The sequence below is a fragment of the Tursiops truncatus genome, unplaced genomic scaffold (genome assembly GCF_011762595.2).
Source record: "Tursiops truncatus isolate mTurTru1 unplaced genomic scaffold, mTurTru1.mat.Y mat_scaffold_47_arrow_ctg1, whole genome shotgun sequence".
In the NCBI taxonomy this organism is placed as follows: Eukaryota; Metazoa; Chordata; class Mammalia; order Artiodactyla; family Delphinidae; genus Tursiops; species Tursiops truncatus.
This window is the reverse complement of record NW_022983322.1, coordinates 431,608-448,968: the sequence shown is the minus strand read 5'-3', so window position 1 is coordinate 448,968 and position 17,361 is coordinate 431,608. Positions and strand designations below refer to the sequence as shown.

General features: G+C 41.0%; 2 long non-coding RNA genes across 2 annotated transcripts; one reads left to right on the top strand and one right to left on the bottom strand.

Moving 5' to 3' along the window:
• Window positions 1-1,970: 1,970 nt before the first annotated feature.
• Window positions 1,971-3,304, bottom strand: LOC141277768 (uncharacterized). The gene is made up of 2 exons (XR_012329580.1): window positions 3,247-3,304; window positions 1,971-2,148 (listed from the first exon to the last, which is right to left on the bottom strand). It is a non-coding gene; the product is annotated as an uncharacterized lncRNA (long non-coding RNA).
• An 88-nt stretch (window positions 3,305-3,392) lies between these two features.
• LOC117310905 (uncharacterized) lies at window positions 3,393-11,700 on the top strand. The gene is made up of 2 exons (XR_004524933.2): window positions 3,393-3,608; window positions 11,452-11,700. It is a non-coding gene; the product is annotated as an uncharacterized lncRNA (long non-coding RNA).
• Window positions 11,701-17,361: the final 5,661 nt, after the last annotated feature.

Below are 17,361 nucleotides of genomic sequence, written 5' to 3'. Positions count from 1 at the left end.
CTGTGAAATTTTGCTGTTCAGAATGCATGTTGACCAAATTCCATATTGAGAAAAGGTCTGAATCTACCCAGAGTAACCCTTTCTCAGAGTCTTTGAATAAACGCCATAGAAAGTGGGCTATATATAATATCCTGACAGGTATGTAGAACTCATAGCAATTGCCCTAAAGAGCTTACCTAGCGTAGATGCATATGAATGCATTTAATGATTGTTTTATTGGCAGCAGTGCCAACATACACAGTCTGTTTTGTTTTATATCATTCTCATTACCTGCTGTTTACCACTGTATACATTGCTAATGGCGTGGTTTCTATGGCTTGTGAAATTCACAAGCCAAATAATATGTAATTTATTGCACAATTCAGTGTAGAAGATGGACACTCCATAACTTTTCGTGAGCTCTTTGCCCCTTTGGAATGTATTACACTGAGATCAGGCAAAGTAATAAATTTATTTCAAATGTGCATGATAGCTAAACATCAATTAGGACTGATGGGCAATATTTCTTCTTCCAGCAACATAACAGTGTTTAAAGACTAAGCCATTGAACGTGGAGTTACTGAACATGGGACTCAGTTCACTGGGATCCTTCTTAGAAAAATAAAGGACAACTTGAATTGGATTTGTGTGGCTTATTCAAGTAGTAACTCATCAGCTACATCTTGGTAAACTTAATTTGTCACAATCGTTTGGTATTTATTAACTCTCTTCCCCTTCTTCCCCCGACTCTCACAAGAACGGATCATGAGTATCTTAAAACATATTAAGTCATCTTCCATCCCTGTTAATCTAACTACAAATGCACACTTTCCTTATCCAATGTAACTTACTGTCTTTTAGAGTGGCTGGGGTTTTAATTCTCTACAAAATTAAAACCAGCAAAGAGAAACATTTTCAAGGAGCCACCACATTGTAGCGCTTTAGAAAGAAGACTTTAGAATTAAGGGCAACTATATCATTTTATAGCTAAAGCACCTGAGGCCTAAAGTAGGAAGGTAACCATCAAGGTCAGGGAGGGTGTGGAAGATCAGGTTTCAAGCTGAGGAAGAGTCTACAGGGACTCAATCTGAGCAGGTCGGAAACTGAAAGAGACCACAAATGTTCTAGGAAGGCTGGCATCTGGCCTCAAGTGTGGCATTCAGACAGGGAGTGGGCCCGGGGGGAACTGCGCTTCTGCAGTAGGCAGAGAACGTCCACTTCCTCTCCGGAAAGTGCCACTGACATCAGGGAGTTGAGGGGAAAGAGCAATGAATTCCAGTCCACCTGAGAAAGAAGGCCAGTTAGATTAACTCTTAATTTAGGCTTATTTCAGATACTTCTTGAGAAAGAACTTGGACAAGAGCAAGTCCCATGCAGCCTATTTTAAATCCATGCCCAGTATTTTCTGGTGGAGCTGCTTAAACCCTCCAAGTGACTCCAGTATTTTAATTTCACTCTGTATTTAATTCCGACAGTTCTATGATTGACTTATTTAATGGGCAAATGAGTAGGGTCACAAAAGAGTGTGAATGTATTTTACAGGATGAGGATGGGCGGAGTGGAGCAGTCTGGAACAGGACACCAATAAAAAGGGATCTTGGTAAAGAAGAACGTCTATTAGAAATGGAGAGGAATTCGCAAAGAAATTAGTGCCTGACACCACGCCCTTCTCTCTGCAGGTTTAGAAGCTAGTTTCTAATTTTATTTTCGTAGGAGATGTGCCTGTGATGAATTGTCTTTCACCTCCACACTATTTATCACATGGACATATTGTGAAGTTTGTGTGAGAGAAAGCAAGTATTAGAATGTGTCTTGCAAGGAGCTATAAACACTTCCTGGAACAATCTAGGGTAGAAGGAAAAGGAAAGGAAGGTGGAAACAAAGGAGAAAGACAGCTAGTGATGCTGGAGTCTCTCGCTGGGATTTGTGGTATCTCGTTTTGAAACTAACTACAGAAAGTCAGAACTTGACTGATTGTTTCTTGATCACGGTTTGTTTTCATTTTTGTTTTTTTCTTGCTCTCTCATCAGTTATTCCAGCCAGTGCCAAGTCATTTTCAGTTTCAGTAAGCATGCCTGTCTTGTTTCCATTTGCATTATTCATGCAAACGTTGATTGAACTGATGACCCCGAGTTATCACGGAAATAAGTGGATAAACCTAAATAAAATCTAACAGCCCAAAAGAGTAATAATAAAATATATCAAAAATTAGAATGCATTAAAACAAATGGAAGAAGAAAAAGTAGTAAAAGAAATTTAAGATCTCAGCATTGCTTGAGAAGCAGTAAAAGAGCTAATAAGTCATGGTACATGTGTAACTGCTACTTGTGTAAAATTAACAAGCTAATGTAAGGGAAAATGGAATTTGAACAAATCTCAAAGGAAGAAATAAGAGCAAAAGGAACATAACAAGGTGGGACAAACAGTAAACAAGGAGTAAACGGTCTGTAAGAAAATACATTAACTGTAAATACTCAAATTAAAGGACAAGGATTATTGAAACAAACAAAAAACATAATTCTATGCCACCTACAAAAGACAAGAGTCAGATTGAAAATGAAAGGATTCAAAAGTTATGTCATAACAACAATAAGTAAAATTGAAGAAGATTTTTTAATGTTAACATAGATTTCAAAGCAAAAAGTATCACTGGCGATAAGGCAGGATAATAAAACCCACTGTTACTTTACAAGGAATATATTATAAATCTAAACTTCAATGCAATATATGAAGGGAAATTCCAAAAATCTAAGTAGAAATAGAAAAATCTAAATTACCTAGATCAGAAACATAGAACCACAACAACAAATCAGCAGATTATAGAAGATCTGAATACCATCATGAAAAACTTTGGCCTAAATTTATATAAAACACTGTACCAACAATGATGGAATGTATATATTATGCAGAAATTTTTAGGTGCACATGGCACATTTATAAAATTGACTATATTCTGGTTATAACACAAGACTCTGAATAAGCAAGAAATTTAAACCTATATAACCAATATTTTACCAAATAGTTGGATATTAAAAACATACTTCTGATCATTATGTAGGTCAAAGATAAAGTTGCAATGGGAATTAGAATTTTATTAATTCAATGATAATGAAAATATGCCATAACAAAACCTGTGGGTTGCAAATAAAGCTGTGGTCATAGAGAAGTTTATGTATTCCAGTTATACTCTCTAAATGTAAAAGGGAAAGGAATAAAGCAACTAGAAGATAACCTATCACCCTGAGGTAGGCAGCTCCTGAACTCTACCTGTTGGGGAAGGTAGGGCAGAACTTCAGGAGGCCAGCTGGGAGCACGGTGAACACCACATCAGGAGCAGTCTCCAAGAAAGAGAATTTAATGTACAAAGGGATGCCTAAAATATATTTAAGAGCTAGCACCCTGACCCCTCTTAAGGATGACTTGTGTTGCTGGGGAAAAAATAAGAAGTGCTCGATGTAGAAGGTGAATAGCTTTATAATTCCCAGGAGAATCTTGGTACCAGGACCACACAAGAAAGAACTTGGAGTCCCCATGGCTAATCCAGCAGAGAGAAAAGGAGGAACAGAGATGCGAGAGAAAATAAAGGGAACTCTTGGTGCAATTTGGTGCTGCTGCAGGCCCAAGTCCAGGTATGTGCTCTCTATCTCCACATCTTAAATAAAAGCCACCATGTTCCTCAGTCTTTCAGGTACTTAGAATTTCTCTTTAGAACCTGAAAATGGGGTCAGGTTTCCTGTCTGCATTGCTACAGTACAAAATAGAGGCAGGATGTTTGAAATAGTTCTCCATCTGGCAGAGGAGGCCTTGAAGCTGTGAGCCACTCACTGCACACCAGCAGGACATGAAGGATTCTTGAGCAGATCTGCTACTGGGAGGACTTTGAGGAGTTAAATCCCATAGTAAATACTGTACCTTCAATGGCCCCTTCTCCCTCTCTGTCCAGTCTTCCTCCACTCCCGTGGGGGCCCAAAGGGGTTAAATGAGCACTCTTTGACTTGTACTTGGTGGTCCCAGAACTTGACGTGGGCTTGGAGACTTCCATGAAAAGTCTGCCTTCCATCTACTGGCTTGGGTTTCTTGGGCTCTCTGCTCCAGGCTAATCCCTTCAACCTGCTTTTTCCATTTCTGCTAATAATCCCCCTCTCCAGACCTTCCTAATGCTCTTCTGGGGCGGGAGGAGACTTACTGAGGGCAATGTTTATTTCTAGAGGGAGAGGTGACCACATGACTTCACAGTGGTCGTCCCCTTTTTGATTCAGTTTCTGTCTAGATTAGTCGTGGGTGTTTGTACACCCCAGCCTCACCCCCAGGAGGCTTTAGAACACTGTCCTTATCAGCACTGAGCCTCTCTCTAGCCTCCTTCCCTCTCTCTCCTTACCCATCTTTACCCACAGACTCGCAGGCTTTCTGGACCTCTGAGGAAGATAAGCACTTCACAGGAACCTCTGCTACAGAACCAAACATACTGAAATGACTCTTTACGAAGATACTGAAACAACAGAAAAAGAATACATGACGATTGTTTCTCCTGAGGGTTCACTTACCTAGGGGGCCTTTAGCAAACTTTGACTGATAAATGTAACCTTTCCTTCCTTGGCAATAGTTGATCACACTGTGAGGAAAACAAGTTAGAGAATGGAAAAATAATATTTGGATTTCAACGAAATAATAAAGATGCAGGGACTATCTTTGACTTTTGCAAGGTGAGAAGACAGTTTACATTTTGATTATTTGATGGCAGGAATCCCTTTTAAAACAGGGCCAGTCTACATGATGCCTTTAAAAATCAACCTTTTCAAATATAGCCATAACCCCCACAAGATTTCTTGATTTCTCTGGGGTCAGATAAACCGTCACATTTCACAGTGGTGCCCTGTACATGAAAGTGATAAACATAACCTGGAAGCACAGCAGTGGCTAAAAATATGGAGCTGGTAGCCATTCGTTGAAATTATTTTTTGCTTTTAATTCATTGCATAAAATGCTAATGTCCAAATTAAGGCAGGTACATCTTACCAACCGTCAAGAGCTTCAACCCTGCTAACAGCTAAGTATGCACTTTTAAACCCTGCTTTGACTGCTCCAGAAACTTACTGGGTTTCTTTAATGCCTCTTTTACTATTTCCTTTGTGTCATTTTGTTTTTCTTTAAAAACACAGCTGTGTGATCTTGGGGAAGTTATATTATTTCCTTGAGACTTGGTTGCCTTCTCTGTGCATATCTGGGTATAATTTTAGTATTGCTCAATAAAATTTTTGTTGATAATGAAAATATTCTATATCTGTACTATGTAAAGCAGTATTCAACAGCTACATGGAGCTAATAAACATCTTTGAAATATGGCAAATGCAAATGAGGAACTGAATTTTTAATCTTATTTTTAAATTTGTTTAAATATAAATAACGCCACGTGGCTAGCATCTGTTGACAGTACAAATCTACATAATATTTTAAGGACACTCTCCACTCAAAAACTCTACCATTCATTAACTCAACCTAAATATTTTTGCCCCCTGACAAACAGAAAATAATTTATGCTTCCCTTGAAATTATCTGTCAAGTCCTTTATCAGTGTGGGGACATTATATTCTTAAAATTCACTTTGCTTTATGAAACTTTAATAATGTTGGAGTTCCCTGCCCTTGGTACCACCTTTGTGAATGATGGGAAATATTGTGGATGATCAAGGACCATTTCAAGAGATCATGGAGAGAAATCTCCTTTTGGATTTAATTTCATTATGAGGATGTCAAAATGCTAAATTACTTAAAATAAAACCCATACCGATTTTATGCTAAGTTATATGCTACATGTAGCTGGAAAAATGTTAAAAAGGTTTTTTAAAGAACTGCACATCTGTTTCTGAAGCTGATTTGGCTGTTCAAGGCTTGCTTAGCACTTTATCCATCTCAGTACTATTTCACTTAGTAAACAAATGCAGTTGCCATAATTGCTGCATATGTGTCTGTGTTCCCTTCTAGGCTATATGTTTTTGAAGTTAGAAACTATATCACAGCCCTTATGTATAGCACAATATCCATTGCTAATTCAGATTGTGTTTTAACATATGAGACAAAATTTAAGACTTTTATTATAGTCATAAACATCTAGCAAACCAACCAGAAAATAAAAACTAATTTTCAATAGGTTGTCCAAGAACAAAAAAGAGAGGAATACCTAGTGCAAAATCATATCTCTAATAACTACTGTTGGATTTAGAGCACACACATGCTAAACTTATTTTAAAATATCTTCTCATCAAAGATTTGAGGTTGGACCTGAAAATATTATATCAGAAGTGAAAATAATTATGTGGTCTGACCAGCATGGATCATACAAAGTAAGTGTACACTATATATAAAGTAGATAAACTACGAGGGCCTACTGTATAGCACAGGCAACTATATTCAACACCTTGTAATAACCTGTAAAGGAAAAGGATCTGAAAAAATAAATATATATATCTGAATCACTTGGCTGTACACTTGAAACACAACATTGTCAATCAACTATACTTCAAGTAAAACAAAACAAAACAAAGTAAAGTGTAAAGGGAAGTATAGTTTTACAAATTCACCTCTGATATCCAATGAACCAACTGAAAGACAACAGAAAGTACATCTTTCTAGGAGACAGGACATGGCCGGCAAACCAGGCCATTACCCTCGGTAACGGTCATACCTGCCAAAAAAAAATACAGACTATCCTGCATTCATGAATTCATAGGAATTCTTCATTTATCTGGAATTATTAGGCAATGAAGTATTGTATGTTAGGAAAAGTTTTTTTTTAAATGACAAATTTAAGAGGAGTTATTTTAACCTTCACTCGGTAATTTTTTTCTAAAATTAAGAAATGTATCCACTGGTGTATCTAATGTTTCCGTGATAACTCGGGGTCATCAGTTCAATCAACCTTTGCATGAATAATGCAAATGGAAACAAGACAGGCATGCTTACTGAAACTGAAAATGACATGGCACTGGCTGGAGTAACTGATGAGAGAGCAAGAAAAAAACAAAAATGAAAACAAACCGTGATCAGGAAACAATCAGTCAAGTTCTGACTTTCTGTACTTAGTTTAAAAAAGAGATACCACAAATCCCAGCGAGAGACTCCAGCATCATTAGCTGTCTTTCTCCTTTGTTTCCACCTTCCTTTCCTTTTCCTTCTACCCTAGATTGTTCCAGGAAGTGTTTATAGCTCCTTGCAAGACACATTCTAATACTTGCTTTCTCTCACACAAACTTCACAATATGTCCATGTGATAAATGCTGTGGAGGTGAAAGAGAATTCATCACAGGGACAGCTCCTACGAAAATAAAATTAGAAACTAGCTTCTAAACATGCAGAGAGAAGGGCGTGGTGTCAGGCACTAATTTCTTTGCGAATTCCTCTCCATTTCTAATAGACGTTCTTCTTTACCAAGATCCCTTTTTATTGGTGTCCTGTTCCAGACTGCTCCACTCCGCCCATCCTCATCCTGTAAAATACATTCACACTCTTTTGTGACCCTACTCATTTGCCCATTAAATAATCAATCATAGAACTGTCGGGATTAAATACAGAGTGAAATTAAAATACTGGAGTCACTTGGAGGGTTTAAGCAGCTCCACCAGAAAATACTGGGCATGGATTTAAAATAGGCTGCATGGGACTTGCTCTTGTCCAAGTTCTTTCTCAAGAAGTATCTGAAATAAGCCTAAATTAAGAGTTAATCTAACTGGCCTTCTTTCTCAGGTGGACTGGAATTCATTGCTCTTTCCCCTCAACTCCCTGATGTCAGTGGCACTTTCCGGAGAGGAAGTGGAGTTCTCTGCCTACTGCAGAAGCGCAGTTCCCCCCGGGCCCACTCCCTGTCTGAATGCCACACTTGAGGCCAGATGCCAGCCTTCCTAGAACATTTGTGGTCTCTTTCAGTTTCCGACCTGCTCAGATTGAGTCCCTGTAGACTCTTCCTCAGCTTGAAACGTGATCTTCCACACCCTCCCTGACCTTGATGGTTACCTTCCTACTTTAGGCCTCAGGTGCTTTAGCTATAAAATGATATAGTTGCCCTTAATTCTAAAGTCTTCTTTCTAAAGCGCTACAATGTGGTGGCTCCTTGAAAATGTTTCTCTTTGCTGGTTTTAATTTTGTAGAGAATTAAAACCCCAGCCACTCTAAAAGACAGTAAGTTACATTGGATAAGGAAAGTGTGCATTTGTAGTTAGATTAACAGGGATGGAAGATGACTTAATATGTTTTAAGATACTCATGATCCGTTCTTGTGAGAGTCGGGGGAAGAAGGGGAAGAGAGTTAATAAATACCAAACGATTGTGACAAATTAAGTTTACCAAGATGTAGCTGATGAGTTACTACTTGAATAAGCCACACAAATCCAATTCAAGTTGTCCTTTATTTTTCTAAGAAGGATCCCAGTGAACTGAGTCCCATGTTCAGTAACTCCACGTTCAATGGCTTAGTCTTTAAACACTGTTATGTTGCTGGAAGAAGAAATATTGCCCATCAGTCCTAATTGATGTTTAGCTATCATGCACATTTGAAATAAATTTATTACTTTGCCTGATCTCAGTGTAATACATTCCAAAGGGGCAAAGAGCTCACGAAAAGTTATGGAGTGTCCATCTTCTACACTGAATTGTGCAATAAATTACATATTATTTGGCTGTGAAATTCACAAGCCATAGAAACCACGCCATTAGCAATGTATACAGTGGTAAACAGCAGGTAATGAGAATGATATAAAACAAAACAGACTGTGTATGTTGGCACTGCTGCCAATAAAACAATCATTAAATGCATTCATATGCATCTACACTAGGTAAGCTCTTTAGGGCAATTGCTATGAGTTCTACATACCTGTCAGGATATTATATATAGCCCACTTTCTATGGCGTTTATTCAAAGACTCTGAGAAAGGGTTACTCTGGGTAGATTCAGACCTTTTCTCAATATGGAATTTGGTCAACATGCATTCTGAACAGCAAAATTTCACAGTATTTTCCTACACTAATTGCCACCTCAGCAAATGCAGGATTAAGTATAATGGATTATAAGAAGTTAGAAAGGAAAGATGGAAGAAAAGAAGGAAGGTAGAAAAAAGGTGGGTATGGAGTACTTCAACATTTATGTAAAGAGTGGACCTAAAACTAACCTGAGGTTTCCCTGAACTATTAGCATACGCTATAGAAACTTAAATGACAAAATAAAAAAAAAAACAGCAAGGGAAACTCAAAGATTCTTTGTTTTTTCACTTTACTGCATACACACCTACACCTTAAACAATCTATATGCTTATATCCAATAAGAGAGCATTGTTTTGCAAGGCTATTTGGGTTCTATCAGCATGTAACGGTCGGACAACTCAACTTTAGCAGAGTTGGGCTTCAGGTGAATAATTGCTTCTTTCAGGTTGCGAGCATTTGAATTTTCCAGAAATGTTTCCCAAAATATGAAAACTAAAAGAAGGGTCCTAGGACAGCGTCCTTTAGAAGTTTTATATAGTATCAAGGCTTTTGGAGGAAGAGAATCCTTGTCGATTATCAACACAATGATTCCAAGCAGGTCAATTTTTGCTGAGAATATTATATAACAGAACCCACTTCACCTCCATTATACTGACAATGATCTTCCCTACTTCAACCTTGTGCTTCTTAGTAAAGTTGAAAATACTGAGCCAAGAACAGACAGTGACAATGCCAGAGGCTCAGCTGTACCTATAGGTGCCTTCAGACAACATCAGCCACCCAGGCTAAAGTCCTGGTTTAAAACATCCCAACATGAATGCATCTCAAAAACCATATGCTGAGCAAGTGAAGCCAGATCAGAAGGGCACCTACTGTATTATTCAACTTACATGAAATTGTAAACTGGGCAAAAGTCATCTCTAAAGATAAAAAACAGATCCGTGGTTGCCTTGGGGTGGGAGATGGGGATACTTTTGCAAAAGCCTAGGAGGAAACTTTCTAGGGTTTTAGAATTGTTATCTATCTTTATGGGGGTGGTAGTTAAACAAATTATACATTAATTAAAAGTCACTGAACCGTTGACTAAAAATGTCTGCATTTTATTGTATGTAAATGATACCTTAATAAGGTTGATTACAAAATGAACCAAAACCAAAACAAAGCAGAAGAAAAACCTCTCAAGACCTCAAAGGAAATACACTGCTTTCTTCCAGGGTACCAGATTGGAAATGAGGCATTGGTCTGTTCTACCCTCAGATTATCCCTAGGATTATCTAGTCTATTTTAAAGTACTAGAGTCCCCTATTGGGAAAACTCACCCCATGTTTAATTACTTTGATTTCTTCTCTGCCTCTTCTCCCAACACAGTGAAGCCATTCACGGAAGGAAAACCAGCTTTTTCCAACTTTGCATCACCACATATTCTTTCCAAAGCTATTACTTATGGAATGGAATTTGGCTACACTTTGTAAAAATCTAGCTTTTTGAGGCTTACAAATCTTAACAGTTAACCTATTGCCTCCACTGGAATTTGGAAAAAAATTATTTTGAAAAGGAATAGCTGAGACTCGACATTTTTTTGTGTGATTTTCTCTTCCCCTAAGAGAGAAGTGAGTAGGAATGCGAAACACATACATAAAGAAAAATAAATTATCTTGCTGCCTTTGCATGGTTATAATTTATAGGAGGCCCTTTTCAACAATAATCTATTATCAGAATCAATAAAATATAATCTCCATGAAGGCCAGGCCAGGATATTTGTCTCTTTTTCAGCAGATTGCAATACAAACCACATTCATGGATATGCTTCTTGATGATCTTTGTAATACTGGAACAGTTGCCCATTTCCTCATGCCTCTTCACCTTAACTTCAGCCTGGTTTTTCACCAATGACCTCATATTTCCTTCTCTATCACTTGGTTGTGGGCCTCTTTTCCAACTCCAACTCCAACTCGCATTTCACTCTGGCACCAAAGGAAGACTCACACCTTCCTGCTTTTTAGTCATACCTCAAGGGCATTTCCATATTGTGATCCCCCTGAAGAATAGCCAGACAATTGTTATTTCAGAGCCATCTGACAGTTTGTAGCTCTAAAAATTAACTAAGAACCGCATTTGACAAAAATATCGTAGTTTAAGATTTTGGTAATACAGCAACAGTAATTCCGAAGTCATTTATGACAATCAGTGTGGGAAGCACCCTCCTTCAGGAAGATCCTTTGCCATACAATACTCTTTCCCTGTCTGGTAATAAGGAAGCACAGCCGTGGAAAGTAACCTTTTGTGGAAAGAAATACTTGGCTTCGAGAAGGCTTGAAGTTGATACATTTTTCTTGAATTAGATTCCCCATTAATTACTTTATCCACAAAGAGGTAATTATCAGAGTTATGTAAGCAATTAAGGAGATGCTACTCCACATTCTTTCAGCTTGTTGACCTTTCTCACTTTATTTCATGTGGCTATCTGAAACATCAGTGATTTACATGCCTTTTTTTTTGACAGATTTCTGTGTGTGTGTGTCCCCATGATGAAAACATCATTAAAGTAAAATATCATGAATAGACTCTTAAGAAGCAGAGTCTACTTAAAGTCCTGGAAAATATGAAAGCACTAATATTCATGGACAACTCTACACTCTGAAAGTTACTCCAAATGTTGTTGATCTCTCTTTTGTCTAGGAGTTTTTCAAATTTTCTACCATGATCATTTGTTAGTTTTATAATTACATAATAAAGGCATTACATCATACAATCTTTTGTTATCCATTGCAGTTTTAAAACTATTCCTTTCCTTGTCCTCAGCAGATATGTCATAGATTTTTAGTACACAAGCAAAGACTCTCAACGTAACAGTACTTTATAGTGAGAAGAACTATACTGAGCTATCTCTATCCTAAGACAATACACTAGGAAAGCACTAGGAATTCTTAAGCACTAGGAATACAGAGACGATCAAGGGGTAAGTTCCTTGCCTTCGAGTATACATGATCATTATAGCAAATGCTTAAATAGCACTTAGTATATAACTCACCACAGCAGTCTTATTATCCTCCTTTTTAATAGGTGAGCAGAGGAAGCCACAGGGAAGTCATAGGGTAAAGCCAGAATTTGAACCTAGGTAGACTAGTACACTCTCCACGGCTTTAACTACTACATTAAAATATATATATATATAAAACTCCAAGTATTCCAAAGTTACAAAACACTTATCTACCAAAACTCAAAAAGGAGCACACAAACTTGCATAGAAAATAAACATGTGGGCTTCCCTTGTGGCACAGTGGTTGAGAGTCTGCCTGCCTATGCAGGGGACACGGGTTCGTGCCCCAGTCCGGGAAGATCCCACATGCCGCGGAGTGCCTAGGCCCGTGAGCCATGGCCGCTGAGCCTCCGCGTCCGGAGCCTGTGCTCCTCAACGGGAGAGGCCGCAACAGTGAGAGGCCCGCATACCACAAAGAAGAAAATAAACATGTAAAAGTTCATAAATAAACCACAATATAACCTGCTCCACATAATATACTGACTGCAGTGTCCTGAGCCTCTCCCATCCTTAGGTAGCCGGAAAATACAACAAAATAATACTTTTCACCTTTGGAAGCCACACCATCTCTCATACCAACCAACCAGTTACTTCCTTAGAATTGGAAATTAACCTGAATATCATAAAATATATATATATAGCATTAGTGATGTAGAATCTTTGTTTAAAGACAATAACTTCAATAGCAGAGGGAACGTTACCACTGCAGGCTTCCGATAACCTCTATATTTCTCAGATTTCATGCTAAATCATAAAATGCCATATTGTGTCTGAAGCTATTTTTTCAATAGTCCATTTTCTTAAATGGACGAGCAAAGCCGTAAATACTGAGGAACATTTTGGCTCCCAAATCCTAAAGCCATTCTGATTATGCCTGGGCGATCATGGGGACGTCATCGGAACTACCAGAGGACTGGCTGAAATACCAGTGTTCTGGCCAGCTTACAAATTAGAAATTATACAGAATCCAATTTTATTTTTTTGTTAAGTAATTCCTATGAGGCTTTTAGGATGTCAGTGTAAAGTCCTTTCATGTGTAATCTTTATCCATTAGATAGGGAACAATGCCAATCCCCGTCATAAATACTTTCACAACCTGACGCTGAAAATCCATTGCAGGGCATACGACCTGCAAATAGGATGTGAATCACACACATCCAGTCATTCAGACAATCCACAAATACTCATTTTTAAGTCTACTATATGCCAATAATGTACCGGCCTCTCAGATGCTAAACCATGCTAAATGCTGAAACAGACATACTCAGTTTGGGCCCTCCTGGAACTTATTACCTATAGAAGTGCCTTCGTTGTAAATGGTCAGGTCTCAGCCAATGCTATTATCATCAGCAGGTGACCAAAGGATAGAGCTTGCTTCCCTTCAGAGGTACAAAACAGTTCTTACACCTGAATGGGATGCAAAGAATAATCTGACTTCTGTTCACCGGGGCATGAATTCAACTGTCCTTGCAGAAGAGATAACAGATGGTGTGAACCCCAGATCTAAGAAAAGGGCCAGGCACACGATAAGTATTCAGCTTTCAAAAACAAATGAACAATCACTTCCTCTCCTAGATCTTTACACCCTTCCTCTGTTGGCTACTTTCTCTCAGCTTATAAACATCCCCAAATATACCCACTTAAAAAAACTCTCAGACCTATGATTCTTTGGATATTCTTGTGGATAACCTAAGTCTCTACCATGCCTTCAAACACCTGTCCTCCCAAAAGCCCACATCTGTACCTTGGGCCCAGACCTATCTACCAGGCCCCTCTAAAGCACTGAAGATGAAGTAAGATCCTCTCGCCACCCCCAATCCCTTTCTACTGTGCTCTGTATCTCTCAAAAAGATGCAGCTGTAAACTGTCACCCACGCTTGCTGCCCTCCCTTTTCTAACTGGTCACCAGGCCTCACCCATTCTCTCTCAGATCTGCAAAACCCGGTCCCACCTTTTATAACTTAAGTGGGACCCTTAGATTACAATTCACCCTGCACCCAATCAACTGCCTTCCACATGGAGGTCCAAGTGAGCCTCTAAACCAGAATTCCATTTCACTGTTCTTTGGTGTTTCCCGCAGCCTTCAGGATAAACATCCAAACTTCTGACAGGACAAACAAGGCGCCTTTCTGTTGGGCCCCACTAAGTTTTCAGTATCGACTCTCATTTCTTTCCCAAACCCTGAGTTCCAGTCCTGTACATTAGTTTTGCCATATTTTCTTACATTTCTCAAACTTCAACACACACTGCTCTCTCCTGCCACCCCAGGAGCTTCTACATATCCTTAGAAAGGACGGCACTTCCTCCAGGAATCCTACCCTGAACTTGCCCTTCCAAGTTTCTGTGCTCTGCAAAGGGGAAAGATGGCAGGTTGGGATACATTAGGAGTTTGGCATTAACATATACACACGACTATATATAAAATAATCAACAAGGACCTACTGCGTAGCACAGGGACCTCTACTCCATATCCTGTAACAAAGTGTACGGGAAAAGAATCTGAAAAGGAATGGATATATGTATAACTGAATCACTTTACTGTACACCTGAAACTAACACAATATTGTAAATCAACTATCCTCCAATATAGAATAAAAATTAAATCAAAGAAAAAAGAGATTCTGTGCTCTGTAGCAGCAGAACTCACTTCTTCCAGAGCACTGACTCCTGTGCTTGTGTTTACTTGCTGCCCAGTAGAAGGGGCAGAAGCATGGTCTCCAGCAGCCCTTGGTTCTGACAACTCATTCAAGTGCCAGGATACTTTACACACATAACCTGCTTAATTAATTCTAAGAACCCACAGAAAGAGTGGTTTTTAATGTCATTTTACAAGTGTGTGGATTGTAGTGCAAAAGAAACCTGTCCAGGCCACAGAGAGCATAAGCCCTGGAATTCAAACCCTAAGCTGCCTTCACACCGGTGCTCTTTCCACTATATATGATACACCTATTGAAAAAAATTTTTTTTTCCCGAGCCCTGTTTGAATGGAAAGGAAATGAAGCTGGGATATATCCATTTCCTAACCGCTTTGGTGTGTACCAGGCAAAGTCATTCAACAGACCAGGTAACATCTGTGCAACAATTAACGATACTCCAAACTGTGCTAAGTGTTCTACTTTGTAGAGTCTAGAAGCATTAACACAGTGCATCCTTGTAACCGCCACGGAGGCTGGGTCCTGTTACGCCCATGCCACAGATGAGAACACTGAGACCTTTAAGCCTTAAGGCACTCGGCCGGGGTCACCGAGCTGGCAGGAGTCCTAGGCCGCACGCCCCGTCTAGTGCACGCACACCCGGGCACTGGGCACCGGTTCTAGTGCCCACCCTCCACCTTTAACCATTTAAAACTCCGCTTCTCAGCGCCCACACGAGGGCCCCTGGAAGCGGGAAGTACAAACCTGTCTCGACAAGCCGTGGCTGGAAGAAGCTCTGGATACAGGTCAGGGGCAGAGGGTGCTCAGGAGCGGCACCCAGTCTAGCCCGCGGAGGCAGTCTGCGTTAAGTCCAGCAGGCCCTCCCTCAGGGAAGCCCGCACGGAGGGCAGAGGCACCGAGTCCTGCAGCGCGCACAGGTCCTCAGAGCGCGAGAAGGAGTCGGCCGTGCTGTCCGGGCGCAGCTTCACCGAGTGTTCATGGCCTGAGCGCGGCCTCGGGGACGCTGGCTGCAGACAGGATGCCCACACCCGCCTGTGGGTCCCGGCTCGCCTTCCAGCCCCTCGGGCGCTCACCGCCCGGGGGCTGCGACCCGGCGGCTGCGGCCCCGCATCGTGGGCAGGACCGGCGTCGCAGCCAGAAGACATAGGGCCACGGGCCCCACCTAGGCCGGGGCCTCCATGCCGCGCTCCGGAGCCCACACGCGGCCTGGTGTTGGCGCGGGCATCAACTGCCTCCTGAGCCGCGGGGTTGCGGTTTAAGCCTCCGGGCGGGCCCGTGGGGGCGGGGCTCGAAACTTCTGCGCGCTCGCCGTGCGTCCGCACGCAGACCCGCCTCCCATAACGACGCGGCTTGAGGAGCAGCACGCAGACCCGCCTCCCCTGACGACGCGGCCTGAGGAGCGGTGTCGGCAGCTTCGAGACTACGGCAGCGCAAAAGGTAGGGGGTGTGGAGAATTTGGGGTTTCCAAAAAGCGTTTGCTGACTGATCCAAACAAAAGTGAGACATGGTTGTATCAGCGCATTTTAAAAGTAGTTAAACTCCCTCAAAGTGTCTCTGCTCGCCCCGCCCAGGAGAGAGCGTGAACTCCTTGAGGCACGCAGGAAAGGCTGAGTGAACGTCTGCCTGTGGTCCCTTACCTGGTGCAGGGGTGTGTGAATTTCTGCGGAGAGCTCTTAATTTCTGTCGTTTCTGCTGACTTGACACGGTGGTTGGCAAACGGTGACGTGTTCCGTGCATTCAGGACATGATCGTGGTTCCTAATAATCACTTTGTTTTGTCCTGACACCTCCACAGAGAATTTACTACTGAATATCCACTTTAGAGAAGAGAAACTGAGGCGTAGGAAGTGAAGTGACTGAGTAAGAGGAAGGACTCAGACAATTGGTGTTAGTAAATTAACCCTGCAAGGAGGCCGTTAGCCTGCGGTGGCTCTAGCGATGCGGCCGCCTACTTAGACCAACCAAAATCTAAGCCTGTCAGCGCCTCAGGGTGACGAACACCGCTGAGGACACCCAGTCACAAACCACCAACTAGGCGTTAAAGCCATAGCAAATCACTCGTTTCCTTGCTTTGCTTCTGCCCTTTTAAAATAAACATCTCTGCAGCTCCTGTGGCTGGAGTGCTCCTCACCTCTTCCGCTTTGTGCTGCCTGAATTGAATGTATTTTTGCGCACATAAAGTGTTAAAATTTTAAATATGCCTCAGTTTGTCTTCTAAGATTGGCCGTAGAAGTTGGATTTGTGTCCAGTTTCTAGAGCAGTGATCGTCCTCTGGTCAGGCCTTAGGCGTTACGTGTACAACGTTCCTCTTCTACCACCACCTTCTGGATGGCTCCACCCACTACCAGCTCCCACGCATCAGTTCCCCTAGGTGTGGTCAGCAATGGGTTTTACATGCAGCGTGCTCACATTATAACATCGCAGACACTCCTCCGTCCTCCAGCCAGCGTGTGAAGTGAAACATTACCATTCCTGTTGAAGAGTCTCAGGGGTGACCACTTTCCCAAGCACAGCAATTCCCCAGCTGACCCTGGGTAACCACTCCTCTGAACTTGGTCTCCATCAGTGGCATGGATGTCTTTCTATGTAGGCTACATGTTTAAGTATTCTTAAACTGCATATCGTATTCTATTTTGTTTTCTCTTGTTACTTGCTTTATTTAGTGTTATCTTTGCTAGGTTCATCCATGCTGTGTACGGCCCCGGGCGTCCCCGGGAGTC